Source organism: Corapipo altera, unplaced genomic scaffold (assembly GCF_003945725.1).
Source record: "Corapipo altera isolate COAL_440 unplaced genomic scaffold, ASM394572v1 RXGC01000115.1, whole genome shotgun sequence".
In the NCBI taxonomy this organism is placed as follows: Eukaryota; Metazoa; Chordata; class Aves; order Passeriformes; family Pipridae; genus Corapipo; species Corapipo altera.
The window spans coordinates 527637-541968 of NW_020884986.1; positions in this window are offsets into that span (position 1 = coordinate 527637).

Consider the following 14332-nt stretch of genomic DNA (forward strand, 5'->3'; position numbering starts at 1 on the left):
TCAGTTACCCAACACCAGTTTATTTCCCACATCCTTAATACTTTACTTTAGAGAATGGCATCTAGGTATGAGCAAAGGAAACTACGGCAGAGCTTTCCCCCTCACAGGTCATATACGTGTTGCTGTGCCCTCATTATTCCTGTGTACACCTCCAGGAATAAGCATATCCCATGGCTTTTACTGTCTGAGACATTTTGGGATTATTTTTGCTCAGCAATTCAGGTTGTGGGAGAGAAAACTTGCCTTTCCAGGGAATTCACAGCAGCCCAGTGATATGCCTGACAGGACACACAGAATGAGGAGTCTGCCAGCAGATAGAGCCATTTTTGGATACCAAGGAGAAAGAAAAACAGGCTTAGATTTTGGCGCTGTCCCGTTCTGCTTGTCTACATTTTTCTCAGGGTGTTAAGTCCCAGTTTTTTTGGGTTTATTTTCTTCAGTTTCTGTAACTTCTTCCTCAATCCCACCTAATGGCTCCGTGATCCTTCCAGATCTGCTTAGGACATTTTTCACTTAATCAAGTGCTGAGATCTAAATTTCACATAATTTCTTTGAGAGTAAATTATTTTTTCTTTGTGTGTAGCCTCTTCAGCAGTAATTGATTGCTAGATGCAGCAATTTTAATCATCTAAAGACTGCAGTCTAAGTGGTCTCAAATTGCACTATATGAATTAAGGAGATGGGCTCAAAATCTCTATAAGCAAGTTAGAGCATAAATGCAGAAATAAGTGGATTTTATTTTGAAAGAAATGTTTCTATCTGGGGAGTCAGTGAACTGGGAATCAGTGTATTCCATTTCTCCCAATACAACAGTTAGGGAACATTTTATGAATGTCATGAAGTTAAACCAGAGACTTTCAGTTTCTGTTTTGCTCCCACCTAATATAACACGAGTCCAACAATCCTTTTCTGATTATATTATAATTAATCTACTGCCTTACAAGTAATCCATTAAAAACTTCCAGGAAACCACATGAGAAAGTAGACAGAATTTCTTTAAATAGAAAAATGTTACAAACTTGAGCCACTGGAAAATTTTCCAAAAAATGGAAGGTAAAGTTATTAACATGATGACTTTTTACTTGTGTTCTATTATCTCAGGGAACATGTTCTCACTGTGCTTCAGCCTGATGTGATCTGAAATTGCTGTGAAATATAAGCAGGCTGTATAATTAAAGCAGCAATTAACCTTGCTTTTGAACAGCCTGGGAATTACATTTTGATCTAGAGGCACACAGCAGATCTCTGCTTCCAGTATCTTTTCTTTGCATCAAGGAGATCTTGGAATTTTTGGTAACCCGGTCCTTTCTATTTGGAAGTATCTGCCTGTCTGCTCCTTTGGATCTTTTGGCACTGAACACAGCAGGAATAATGATAAATGTTTTAAGGCTGATCAATTCTGAAAAAAGAAATCACAGTCACAAGCACCATTTGTGAGCAGATCATGAAGAGGAACGTGTAGAGGATTCACACTTTGAATGAAGGAAAAAACTAATATGAGGTCTATTCTCAAACCAATCCATGGATCTTCATAATGAATAAAAAATATAAAAGGAACTAAGAGGAGAACAAGAGAACAGATCTCAGAAGACTTTCTAAACAAATGAAGTGACAAAACCAAGCGGGGAGCAACATTAGATTCCCATCTGCACTGTGATTCATTAAGAACTCGAAACATTATGCAATAAAATGAAGTCTTGATTTTATTCCAAACTGAAATAAAATCTCTGCATGGTAAGGATTTGTTTTGGGGCACAGGACTGACTTGTTAATTAAGGGGGGCAGCTAAGCTCTGGGAAAGCTCTTCTGCCACTCTATGAAGATTTTGCCCTGAAATGGCCTTATTTTGCTCTCCTATGTCATGATTGTAGCAATTGCCTGGAAACTACACCCAAATCAGAACTGATGATCAGTAAAGAAGGCTCAAGGGAAGGGAAAGACAATGGATTAGACACATCCACAGCCCCACGTTGAATAACCGTCAGTAACGATTCTGGTCACAGAGCTGGACCCACAGCAGAACTGAGGGACACAGTGAGTAGATGACATGCACTCAAGCTGCTTTTGCTCCTTTTCCCATCAACCTCTTTCAGTGGCATTTTCAGACAGAACCTTTTCACCTTCTCTTACACTACCCAGAACAGTTTCTTTTCCACTTAATCCAAAAGGATTACTATCTTGGCCACCTTAAAACACATACTAATAAGAATAACAAACCTCCAAACAGCTTTCAGTCACTGCAAGCTTAAAACTTACTCCCCAAAACATTTGATTTTTGTGCAGCACTGTGGCAGAGTTCAGTAGTCTGAGACTCACACAGTGGATAGCGTGCCAGTAACCAAAGTTAAGAGCTGATGGAGAAGAAAGCTTGTTCCACAGAATTCCTAAGAGCCTGAAAAGTCAAAGTGCAGCCTAAGGTTATCACAGAGGAACAGTGTGCTGCAAGGACTAACAGCTATAAATAACACACAAAGGAAACTGTTTTACATTTGTTTGGTTTTGAGCACACATACAAGAGATGGATTAGAGCTTTTTTCTTGTGCAACACATCAGATTAATTCAACAACCTCTTTGCCAAAGAGTGCTCTTAAGGGACAACATGTTCCTCCACTTCCAGGACTTCAATTTTCTTTGTTCAAACTAAGACTATTTAACAAAAGTTCAGCTTATGAGATCACACCTCTTGTTTTTGACCCTTGGTAGGGTTCTAGTTGCTCCCTGCAGCATTGTTCTCTCTCTCAAATCAACCCAAACCTCTTTAGTCCTTCCTCCTCTCTACCCCCTGTAGGGCTTCAGTCCACAATCCATCCCCTCTGGAGCACAACACACAACAGATTCTATTCCTTTTATCTTTCTATGCCCTTTCCTTCTCATTTTTCAGCAGCTCCCTCTCCATGCTGTCCTTCATAAAGAACAGGCAATCTTATACCATCAATTGAATTTTAGCTCCACAGCACCGAGCACAACAGTTTCAAGAACAAACCTACAATTTTTGTAGGAAAGTGAAGCATTTAAAAACATCCCACTCAAATTGCAGCCCTGGCTGGAGGGCAAAGAAATGGGGACCAAAGAAATGGGGACCAAATCAGTGCCATTTTTCAGAGGGAACAAGAGCAGCACCCTGTTTACTGACTGGACTGGACCTGCACCAGCCACCACTTCTGCAAAGTACCTGACCACCAGAAACCTGGGACACCAAGTCCCTGCAGTTTGCTCTCAGCAGAACTCCATCCTTACACAAACCAGTTCTATGCTCCTGTCTACTTAAACAGTTCAAAACAAGTCACATGCAAACAACTTTCTTCCTCCTTGCATATTATTCGTTCAACATTTTAATAGCTTCTGGCCTGTGAGATAAGAAACTAATTCTGTTTCTCTTCCCTGGTGATCAGCACATGTCTTATGGCAACATACCATTTTTAGTACATATTAGTTGGATAATAAAAGGTCATCCATGGCAAAAACTTCACAGAGAAAAAGAATGAGTAAAATCTCAGAATCCTGGCAGAAGAAACCAGCCATTTTTTCCAGTAACAGCAAAGTTATTTTGCCTACAACACTGCCAAAAAGAAACACAAAAGTAAACAGCAAAGTCTACTCAGGTGTAACTTCGATGTTTTCTGTGGTGCAGTAAATGACAAGTCTAATTGCTAAATCATGATTAAAATTATCTGATCCACGGTATCACCAAAAGATTGAATTAAAATTTGTATTAAATTAGAATATACAGTCTGCATACTGTTGGCCATAGTAGCTATATTCAAAATTTGTGCATAAGGCAAACTGTTAAGGCTGTTAGAAACTTGTGTTAAAAACACTACCAGGCTAAGTTCAAAAGTATTTTAAAAAGTACTCACAATTTGTCCGTGTTTTTGAGACAACAGCTATTACATTTGCAAATGTTACACTAGAATATGTTCCATCTCACAATCAGCAGCCTTATGACTGCTAAAGGAAAAAAAACCAAACCAACATTTCCATATGAATATATGTTATCTGGATATCTTGTTATCCCAGCTGACAAGAGGAGCCAAAATCCTGACCAACTCACCATCCATGTGGATATTGGGCATCCCGGGTGCGAAATCTGCAGAGTGCCAGCATTCCCAATATCCAAGGGGCTGTAGGATCTGCCCATATGCTCCCTTTAAACACAGCAGATTGATACCAAAGCAAAGTAGTTCAAATGTTTTCGGTGCTCATCCATCAAGGCCAGCAATCTGCAAACACTTTGGAATCACTTTACTTAGTAAGACACTACCAGTGCTGGTTTTAGCTTGAAGCATAAGCTTCCCATTCAGAGGTGAAAAGGCTCCAAAGATCTGAAAATCTTCCCTGCTTTGAGGAAATCTGGGTTGGAATCTGGCTTTGAATTTTTCAGCAACATTTGAGGATGAAGGATAAAAACCAGACAGTAATACAGTTGTCTAAAAAAGCAAGTAAAACTGTTGATTTGCCTTTATTTAGGGAAGATATTAAATAAATATTATGTTGGTAATGATGGCAAAAAAAGATTCAACACATTCTGAAGATTAAAAAAATATACTGGTAACTGTTTGGATTTTTTTTAAAAAAACAGTACAGCATGACATCTTGAAACTCCACTTGTTAGTGTATATGCTGCAATCAAATACCAGACACTCAAAAAACCTGAAAGTAAAAAAAAATCAAAGTACAGAAATGTACCTAAGACTCAACTGCAGTAAAATTTTATAAAGTGTAGTTGGAGAAGAAAAAGAGCTCAAAGACTTCAGATTTAATAAGCTTAGCAAACTTTTCTTTGTCAGAACACTACTAAAACATTTCTCAGGCTGAGGAAGACTTTAATTCAAGGTACAGTCTTGGATTCAGAGCACCTCATCACAAGTTTCATCACAGCAAATATATCCCAAATATATTTGTTCTCTATCTCCAACAGGCTTGATCTTACATTGATTTTGGCAATTTTCTGCTCAGCATGGAAGCAACCACTGATCTTGATCTACTCTACTGCAGCTTGTCTGGGTTTGTACATTCATGAACAGACACAAGCATTAAATTCCTACCTCAACTACGAAACGAAAGATTCCTGTAGGGACAGAAATATTGTTTGTACGGGTAACTTAGCATTACTCCTAACTCCCAGAATCAAGCCAGGGTGGGACTCAAACATGGAGTCTAAATTTTGGCAATTACATTTTATGTAAGAAAGTTATTTTGCTGTTTTAAAAAGTTATTTATTATTGATAATTTGAAAAATGCTTCAGACTTCCCTAGTGCTACACTAGATCACTGGCCCATAACAGATAAGCTTCTTCACTTTTGAAGGGTTTTTCTTTTCCTGAGGTAAAGCAAGAAGAATTCTACAGAAATTTTCTGTCCACTTTCGAGGGGCCATTTCCGTGAGAAACACTGAAAAGACCTTTTGAATTTGCCTCAGAAGCAGCCAGGGCGACATGTCAGTGCGGGTGTGGCAGGGTAGCTGGCGTGGGTCGCGCAGGCAGGGCAAGCGGGAAGGGCAGAGCCACCTCCCCGCTCTCTCTGCTGGGCTGGCAGGTAGGTCTGTGACTGTGGGTATATATTTTTTTTCCCCCAGCAATGGCTTCCAAAGGAGCGAAAGCCGTTGCTGCTGCTCTCAGGGGCAGTGTGCTAACCCAGGCAGAACCCCCAGGAAGGACGCAGCCGTGCAGGTCTCTGGCTACCCAGAATGTCTGAGCCTGGCGTCAGGACAGCGAGAGAGACGCCTGCACACGATGCGAGTGACTGATCTGCTGTGCTTACTGGCAGAGCTCGAGGAAGAAGTGAAGATGATCAGAAGTATTAGGGAAAGGGAAATACTCTGGTGGAGTCACACCCTCTCGACCCCAGAAAAAGTCGAAGCAGGAAACAGTGAAGCCCTGCCCCTCCTGCCATCAGGCAGATGGAGCAAACCAAGTAGAGGGGGGGGAATAGAAACAGGTCCCTTATGGAAGAGGTAAAGGAATCCCCTCCCACATCCCTCACCTCCCCGGGTGCCCTTAAAGAACAGATGTGAGGCCCTGGACCCAGAGGGTCAGGCAGAGGGCCGTCAAGAAGAGGATCTGTCTGGAGGGTCTCCTGGTTGCTCCCTGTCTACTAGATGGGTTACAACCACAGCTATAAAGAAAAAAGGAAGGGTAGTTGTAGTAGGAGAGTCTTCTGAGGGGAACTGAAGGCCCTGGGTCCATCCTGCAGGGAAGTCTGCTGCCTTCCTGGGGCCTGGGTGAGGGATATTAGTAGGAGACTTCCTGAGCTAATCCGACCCTCTGATTATTATCCACTGCTCGTGGTCCAGGCTGGCAGTGATGACATTAATAAAAGAGGTACCAGGCTAATTAAAAAGTACTTCAAAGTGCTGGGTCGATTAGTTAATGGGACAGGAGCAAAGGTGGTCGCCTCAGTTCCTGCAGTAGCAGGGATTAATGAGGAGAGGAGTAGGAAAACCCATCTTATCAATACATGGCTAAAGGATTGGTGCCACAGGCAGAATTTTGTTTTTTTCAACCATGGGGCAAAGTCTATGGTACCCAGCCTGCTAGAGTCATATGGGCTTGATCTATCTAGCTAGGGCAAAAGGACTCTAGCCCATAAGTAACTGGGGCTGATCAGGAGAGCTTTAAACTAGGTTTGAAGAGGGAAGGGGTTGAAACCAGACTCCGTAGAGATGATTCTAAGGGTGGAAAGCCTGAGTTAGAAGTGATAGCAGCAGCTCAGCTGAAGTGCATGTACACCAATGCACGCAGTGTGGGTCACACACAGGAGGAACTGGAAGCCATCGTGCAGCAGGAAAGCTATGATGTAGTCGCTATCACAGAAACGTGGTGGGATGACTTGTGCATGACTGGAGTGCTACCATGGGTGGCTACAGGCTACAGGCTCTTCAGAAGGGACAGGCAAGGTAGCTCTATATGTTAGAGTCCCTTGACTCTGTAGAACTTGAAGTCAGTAACAATAAGGTTGAGTGCCTGTGGATCAGAACTGGGGGGAAGGCCAACCAGGCTGACATCCTGGTGGGAGTCTGTTACAGACCACCCAACCAGGATGATGAGGATGATGAATTATTCTACACGCAGCTGGCAGATGTCTCAAAATTACCAGCCCCTGTTCTTGTGGGTGACTTTAACCTGCTGGATGTTTGCTGGGAACTCCACACAGCAGAGAAGAGGCAGTCTAGGAGATTCCTAGAGTGTATGGAGGATAATTTCCTGCTCCAGCTGATAAATGAGCCTACCAGGGATGGGGCCCTGCTAGACCTCCTGTTCACAGAGAGGGGCTGGTGGGAGATGTGGTGGTTGGTGGACGTCTGGGACACAGTGATCATGAAATAACAGAGTTTTCAATACTCAGGGATGCAAGGAGGGTCATCAATAAGACTTCTACCCTGGACTTCCAGAGGGTAGATTTTGGCCTGCTCAGAAGACTGGTTCAGAGGGTACCTTGGGAAACAGCCCTTGGAAACAAAGGGGTCCAGGAGGGATGGACATGCTTCAAGAAGGAAGTCTTGAAGGCACAGGAACAGGCTGTCCCAGTGTGCTGAAAGGCAAGCCGGTGGGGAAGATGACCAGTCTGGCTGAACAGGGAGATTTTGAAGAAAATTAGGGTAAAAAAGAGAGCTTACCGATTATGGGGAAAAGGGCTGGCTACTCATGAAGAGTTTAGGAATATAGTTAGATCATGTTGAAAGAAAATTAGAGAGACAATTTGAACTCAATCTTGCCACTTCTGTCAGGGATAATAAGAAGAACTTCTACAAATACATCGATAGCAAAAGGAGAGGCAAGGAAAACCTCCATTCTTTGTCAAACATGGGGGGGAACATAGCCACTAAAGATGAGGAAAAGGCTGAAGTACTTAACAACTTCTTCGCCTCAGTTTTCAACAGTAAGACAGGTTGTCCTCAGGACAAGTGGCCTCCAGAGCTGGTAGACAGAGACAGGAAGCTGAACAGCCCCTCTGTAATCCAGAAGGGAACAGTTACCAACCTGCTGAGCCACTTGGATCCTCACAGGTCTATGGGATCCGAGGTGATGAGGGAGCTGGCAGAAGAGCTCTCCAAGCCACTCTCCATCATCTACCAACAGTCCTGGCTCACTGGGGAGGTCCCAGATGATTGGAAGTTGGTGAATGTCACGGCCATCCACAAAAAGGGCCGCAAGGAGGACCTGGGAACCTCCAGGCCCATCAGCCTGACCTCAATGCCTGGCAAGGTTATGGAGCAGATCATCCTAAGTGCAGTCCCACAGCACCTGCAGGACTGACAAGGGATCAGACCCAGCCAGCACAGGTTTAGGAGGGGCAGGTCCTGTCTGACCAACCTGATCTCCTTTTATGATCAGGTGACCTGCCTGGTGGATGAGGGGAAGGCTGTGGATACGGTCTCTCTGGACCTTTGACATTGTCTCCCACAATATACTCTGGAAAAGCCCATGGCTTGGACAGGGGCACTCTGTGCTGCGTTAGGAACTGGCTGATGGCTGGGCCCAGAGAGTGGTGCGGAACGGGGCTGCATCCAGCTGGGATCTGGTCACCAGTGGTGTCCCCCAGGGATCAGTGTTGGGCCCAGTTCTGTTTAATGTCTTTATTGATGATCTGGATGAGGGGATTGAGTCCACCATTAGCAAATTTGCAGATGACACCAAGCTGGGGGGAAGTGTTGATCAGCTGGAAGGCAGGAGGGTTCTGCAGAGGGACCTGGACAGACTGGAGAGATGATCTGATTCCAGTGGGATGAGATTCAACCAGGCCAAGTCCCGAGTCCTGCACTTTGGCCACAACAACCCCCTGCAGCTCCCAGCTGGGGACAGAGTGTCTGGAGAGCAGCCAGGCAGGAAGGGAGCTGGGAGTTTGGATTGACAGGAGGCTGAACAGGAGCCAGAGTGTGCTCAGGTGTCCAAGAAGGCCAATGGATCCTGGCCTGTATCAGGAACAGTGTGGCAGCAGGAGCAGGGAAGTGATTCTGCCCCTGTACTCAGCGCTGGTGAGGCCACTCCTCGAGTACTGTGTCCAGCTCTGGGCCCCTCAGTTCAGGAAGGACATGGAGGGGCTGGAGCAGGTGCAACAACAAGGCTGGGGAAGGGACTGGAGCACAAGTCCCATGAGGAGAGGCTGAGGGAGCTGGGGTTGTTGAGCCTGGAGAGGAGGAGGCTCAGGTGAGTCCTCCTCACTCTCTACAACTCCCTGACAGGATGTTGTGCCAGGTGGGGCTTGGTCTCTTCTCCCAGGCAACGATCAGTAAGACAAGAGGGCTCGGTCCTAAGCTCTACCAGGGGAGGTTTAGGTTGGAGATTAGGAAGAAATTTTTTGCAAAGAGGGTAATCAGGCATAGGAATGGGCTGCCCAGGGAAGTGGTGGATTCTCCGTCCCTGGAGGTGTTGAAGGTGAGACTGGATGTGGCATCAGTGCCATGGTCTGGGAACCGTGGCGAGGTTGGATCAAAGACTGGACTTGATGATCTTGGAAATCTTTTCCAACCCAGATGATTTTTTGATTCTATGATTCTAAGATGGAATTACTTATATTTCCATGTATTACAGTAAAACAAATTTAATGAAAATTAACAAAATTGCAGTGGTTTTATTTGTCTCCCAAATGCAGTAAAGAAATATGTTACAGAACATTTTCCCACAGCTGTTCGGGCAACAACACTCATAAATCATAACCAGCAAATATAACTGATTCCAGAAATGAATGTATTAACTTCTCCAGGATTTTTCCATACAAGTCTCTCTAGAAACTTTTTGCTTCAAGAGACACATTGTAATTAAAAATCAACAGTGAAATCCCAAACAATATAAAGAATTATAGCACCAATTAATTACAGTGCTTTCAAGCTGAAAAAAAGCAATTTGCTAATGAAAATCACTATTGCTTAACAGCAGTGTTAACAACAAAAAATTGTTACAATAAATCACTCTTCATAAAAATGTATTTATATTTGAAGTCTTCCTACCATTATAAAGTTTCACATAATAAATCTGCAACACAAAAAAGCAGTTTTTTTCCTCAGCTACACTATATAAAGCTGACAACAGTAATGGAATATAGGGATTTCTAATTCCAGAAAATGTCAGACCAGTCACTGAAAGCATCAACATTTATATATGATGGCTTGCGTCTTCTGGACATGAGATGTTAACTGGTCTAATATCCCACAGAACACAAGGCATACGAAGTAAATAAAACAACACAAAAAGCTTCAGTGGGCAATTATATAGCTACATTTTACAAAATCTTGAATAAGAAAAACCAATCACATGTTTAGATGCCAAAAATCTATACCAAAAAAAAAAAAGGTATAACCCGTTGGTAATCGAAAGACACCTTTAAACAATTGTGAGGCACAACTTCACTTTCCTTCACAGAGTTTGTGGTTTTGTTTCTGCTTTTGGTTTCAGTGGGGACTGAGGCAGAGTGTGTTCTGTGGAAAGCAATATATATTTAACACAAAATACATTTTAAACAATTCACTTACAAAATAAAGTGCATAAATGGACTATTTAATAGGCCTCAACTGCAGAGCGCTTCTGTAGTTCAATCCTGATCTTGACCTTTTTTACTCATTTATCTCTCGTGTGTTTATTTTAATTTTGCACTATCTTTTGTCCTCTGTTTCAAAAACAAACATGAAATTTTCTGAAGGACTAACTTTTTCTGATACCAGGCACATTTTGTGTTCATATCTTCATGTAGTATTTTTACATTCAAAGTTTCAGAAACCGGCTCAAATTCCCATTTCTCCAACTTTCTGAGACTTTACCCAATGATAAAGTAAAAATCATTATTAAGGACTGTCACATTGTTTTCACTAGTCATGTGTTTGTTCTACATTAAAGAATTAATCTGGTTGTCTTGAATGTTTATCAGGTTTATTCCCTCAAAAACTCATGCTACAGATCTCTGAGACAAAACTCATAATATAGATTAGAGCATATTGTTTACAGTCCATAAACACTTTTTATTATGGTTTTATAACGTAATTCCATTCTATGGAGTAAATTAACATATTTTCCAGGGCTCATTAATCCTCATTTAATCAGTCAGTGAACACGAACCAAACCCATTAAAATGAAAATCAAGACATGAACTCTAATTTAAGCCACTATTTTAGTAATTGCATTTATCTTTAGTAAATCCTAATAGATAGTCCTAAAACTAGTTTTCCCCTTCCATATATTTAGTTTACAAAAAGGCCTTTGAATCTTAACCATCGTCTAAAAGCCCTGTTCTCCCTGTTCTTTGATTGTTATCAGTGCCAGTGGATTTGTACGAGTCAAAGATGGATTGCTCTGTGTCCAACAAGTTTATTTTCTCTTGAAACAGCCACAGTGCCTCTGAAAAAGGGTCTTTTTACATTCTCAAAGTATCCAAGTCATAAGCATGGCTCCACTGTGTAAGTTTTTTATACTATTATGGGGAAATCTTAATAAGAACTTCCAGGAGACAAAATGGACAACAGGCTCATGCAGACTGATGCACAGGAAACACCAAAAAGGGATATATTGGTGGAGTCACCACAGCAGGAATGTCATAACCACTGCCAATTATTTCATGCATCAAAAATAAGGAGGCTGAAGAAGAACTGAGACAGAGACAGAAAGAGAAGGAATGGCAAGAGTAACTGAAAAGCCACCTGAAGCACAGCAGCTGAAGAGCTGAACTCTCAGGCATTGCTCCTGAAGTTGAACATTCCCCACTCTTGTTTTTCCTTGAGGCACTGCGACAAATTCACAACCGTTTTGAAGTCAGCTGCCCCCAAAACCTGAGCAACTATAATTTCCTCTCTAATTTAAAGAGAAAACAGGGAAAGTTGAGCACACCACCTCACCAGAGGCTCACATACATGCTTTCACGAACTCTGCCCAGCCTGCTTCTATCACAACTCCACTTAAAACCTTTTTCCAGACTTAAAGTCGAAATTTTACAAGAAACAGTAAAGCAGAAAACAGGAAGTACAAGCAGTACTAGGAAACTTTTACTGAGTAATACAAAAGACATAGCAGATATTCAGGGACAGAGAACCAAATGCTTCCAGCATTTCCCAAGATATGTAAAGTATTCCTGTTGAGATCTGGAGGAGGAGAGCACAGGCAACCCAAGATTTCACTTGAATTGTAACCCCTTCCTTACATCCAGAAATCATAGGATGGAAATTGGAGAGATTCAGCAAGATCCCTCTGAGTTTTCCAGCTGCCTGAACAGAAGGCTCTGAGCTGTCCAATTCTGCATCAACTTAAAGGCCAGTGATGATACTTCAGATGTCACAAAAACGTGTATAAAGAAACACAGAGTGTTTGCTGCCTGTTTTGGTAATTCTGCAACATCTCAAACACACCAAAGTTGCACAAGTATGTGACTGGTTTCATTTCAAAACAAAAAGGAATCATTAACATCCAGAAATTGGGGACCATAGCTCTCAGTTAAGAAGGTGCATGTGTGAAGTATTTCAAGAGCTGCTAATTGTAAAATAATAATAATAATAAAAAAGCGGTAAAGCCACAAACTGCTTCTGGACAGCAGAAAAGAAAGAATAAATTAATTAGTTTTTCACATACACATAAAAAATATTTTAGTATTTAATGTTTCTGTACTATTAAGAGACCAGTACACAAATGGAAAATGAGTGAATTAATTCACTCTTTTCTAGCCAAAGGCAAAAATAAATAACTACCAAATAATAAACTAAATGAGGTCTAAAATGGGATTTATAATTAATGACTTTTCTGCTGACCATTTAAGTGACAGTATTATTTTAAAAGCTACTCTCACAGAATGTCAGCCGCTCAGATAGGATACATTAAGTATGAGGTTAATTGCATGAGTGTATGAATCAACAAGCATTTCTTACCCACAGAAAGGAAGCACTGTACAAACAAAAATTACTAAAACGCCTTCCATATAATGTCAACATTGTTCTTTCCCATGAGAGTAAGCAACCATTTGCAACCTCTGTTTTATAAATCCAGCGGATCTTTTTGTTTAGAAGGTACAGTTCTTTCTGACAGTATTTTCAAGCAACACTTTGTCTGCTATCCATGGAAATTAAAGACCTACTAGTACTACCTGCCCTCAGGTAAAATGCATTTCCCCACCTAGAGGAACGAGTTTAAAATGGAACACTGAATATACCAGACTACTAAACTCAAACCTGAAACATGAATCATTCAACACTTTCACTGAAACAGTAACTGGTAAGTTCTTTGGGGAAGAGATCATCTCTGGGTTCAACGTTTATATAACTTTCAACACACTGAACTTCTGAACCCTGGCACTTTAATTTAAACGATAACAGTCCTTTTAAAAATAGGGCATAATGTGTTCTCAGGTTACTTAGGATCAAAAAAAAAAAAAAGAAAAATTTCCATCTGAGACTAATCTAAAACATTATTTTCTGGTCTTGGGACTTGACACAAACTGTATAATTTTGTTGTATTTGTTTTGAACATTATGTATCTCCAAAATAAAATAAAAATTAAGCAAAAGCAACAGTGCTTAAGAAAGAATTTCTATTCTTACCACACTGGTCTATTAAACTCAGAACAAATTTATAATATAGTTGCATCACCTGAAATTGCCTTTTGTTTTAATGAAGTTCACTTTGGCCAAATAGTTCTGCTCCACATTGTTAATTATGTATTTTCTGGACATGCTGAAAACCCTCCCAACATTTAGTTTGAGGTTTTGGGGTTGGGGTTTTTTTCTTTTTCCTTATATAGTTATCAATTTTGGTCTCATCTGAACGTTATTTTTTCCAAATGGGAGTCTTATGTTTGGTGCATCAGAAGTATCACTATGATGGATGAAGTGCACAATCAGAAACTACTTGATCAGTACATTAGAGAAGCATTTGCACTGATCCACATCAGGACTCCAAAGCAGCAGCTTCTACACCACTGTGAAAACAGGAATTCTGGCTAGGAAAGAGAAGTGATGCTTCTTTCACTGGATTCAGACCTTTTTCTCTCAGCAACTTTGAGAGCAGATACAGGAAATTATCTGCCGTGTGAAGTTGCAAAACAACGATTTGGATGGTTTTACTTTCTGCAGGTTGCTTTGCTGAGTTAGTCTAAGTGAGCTTCCTCAGACAACTCCTTCTCTTTTAGTACACATTTTTGCATGGCCTGAAGGATCAGAGACAGACTTTGTCCAGGGGAGGTAAAATTACCGAATTTCTCTCATGGTGACCCAAAGAAAGGAATGCAAGGAGAGGCCACTTGGCACCTCACAGGAGTTACTCAGCAGTTCACTGCACAACACTGTGTGAAGAAAAATGATTCAGGATATCTCAGGAGAAAAAAAATATTTCAACAATGAAACAATAATAACATATATGAGGCTT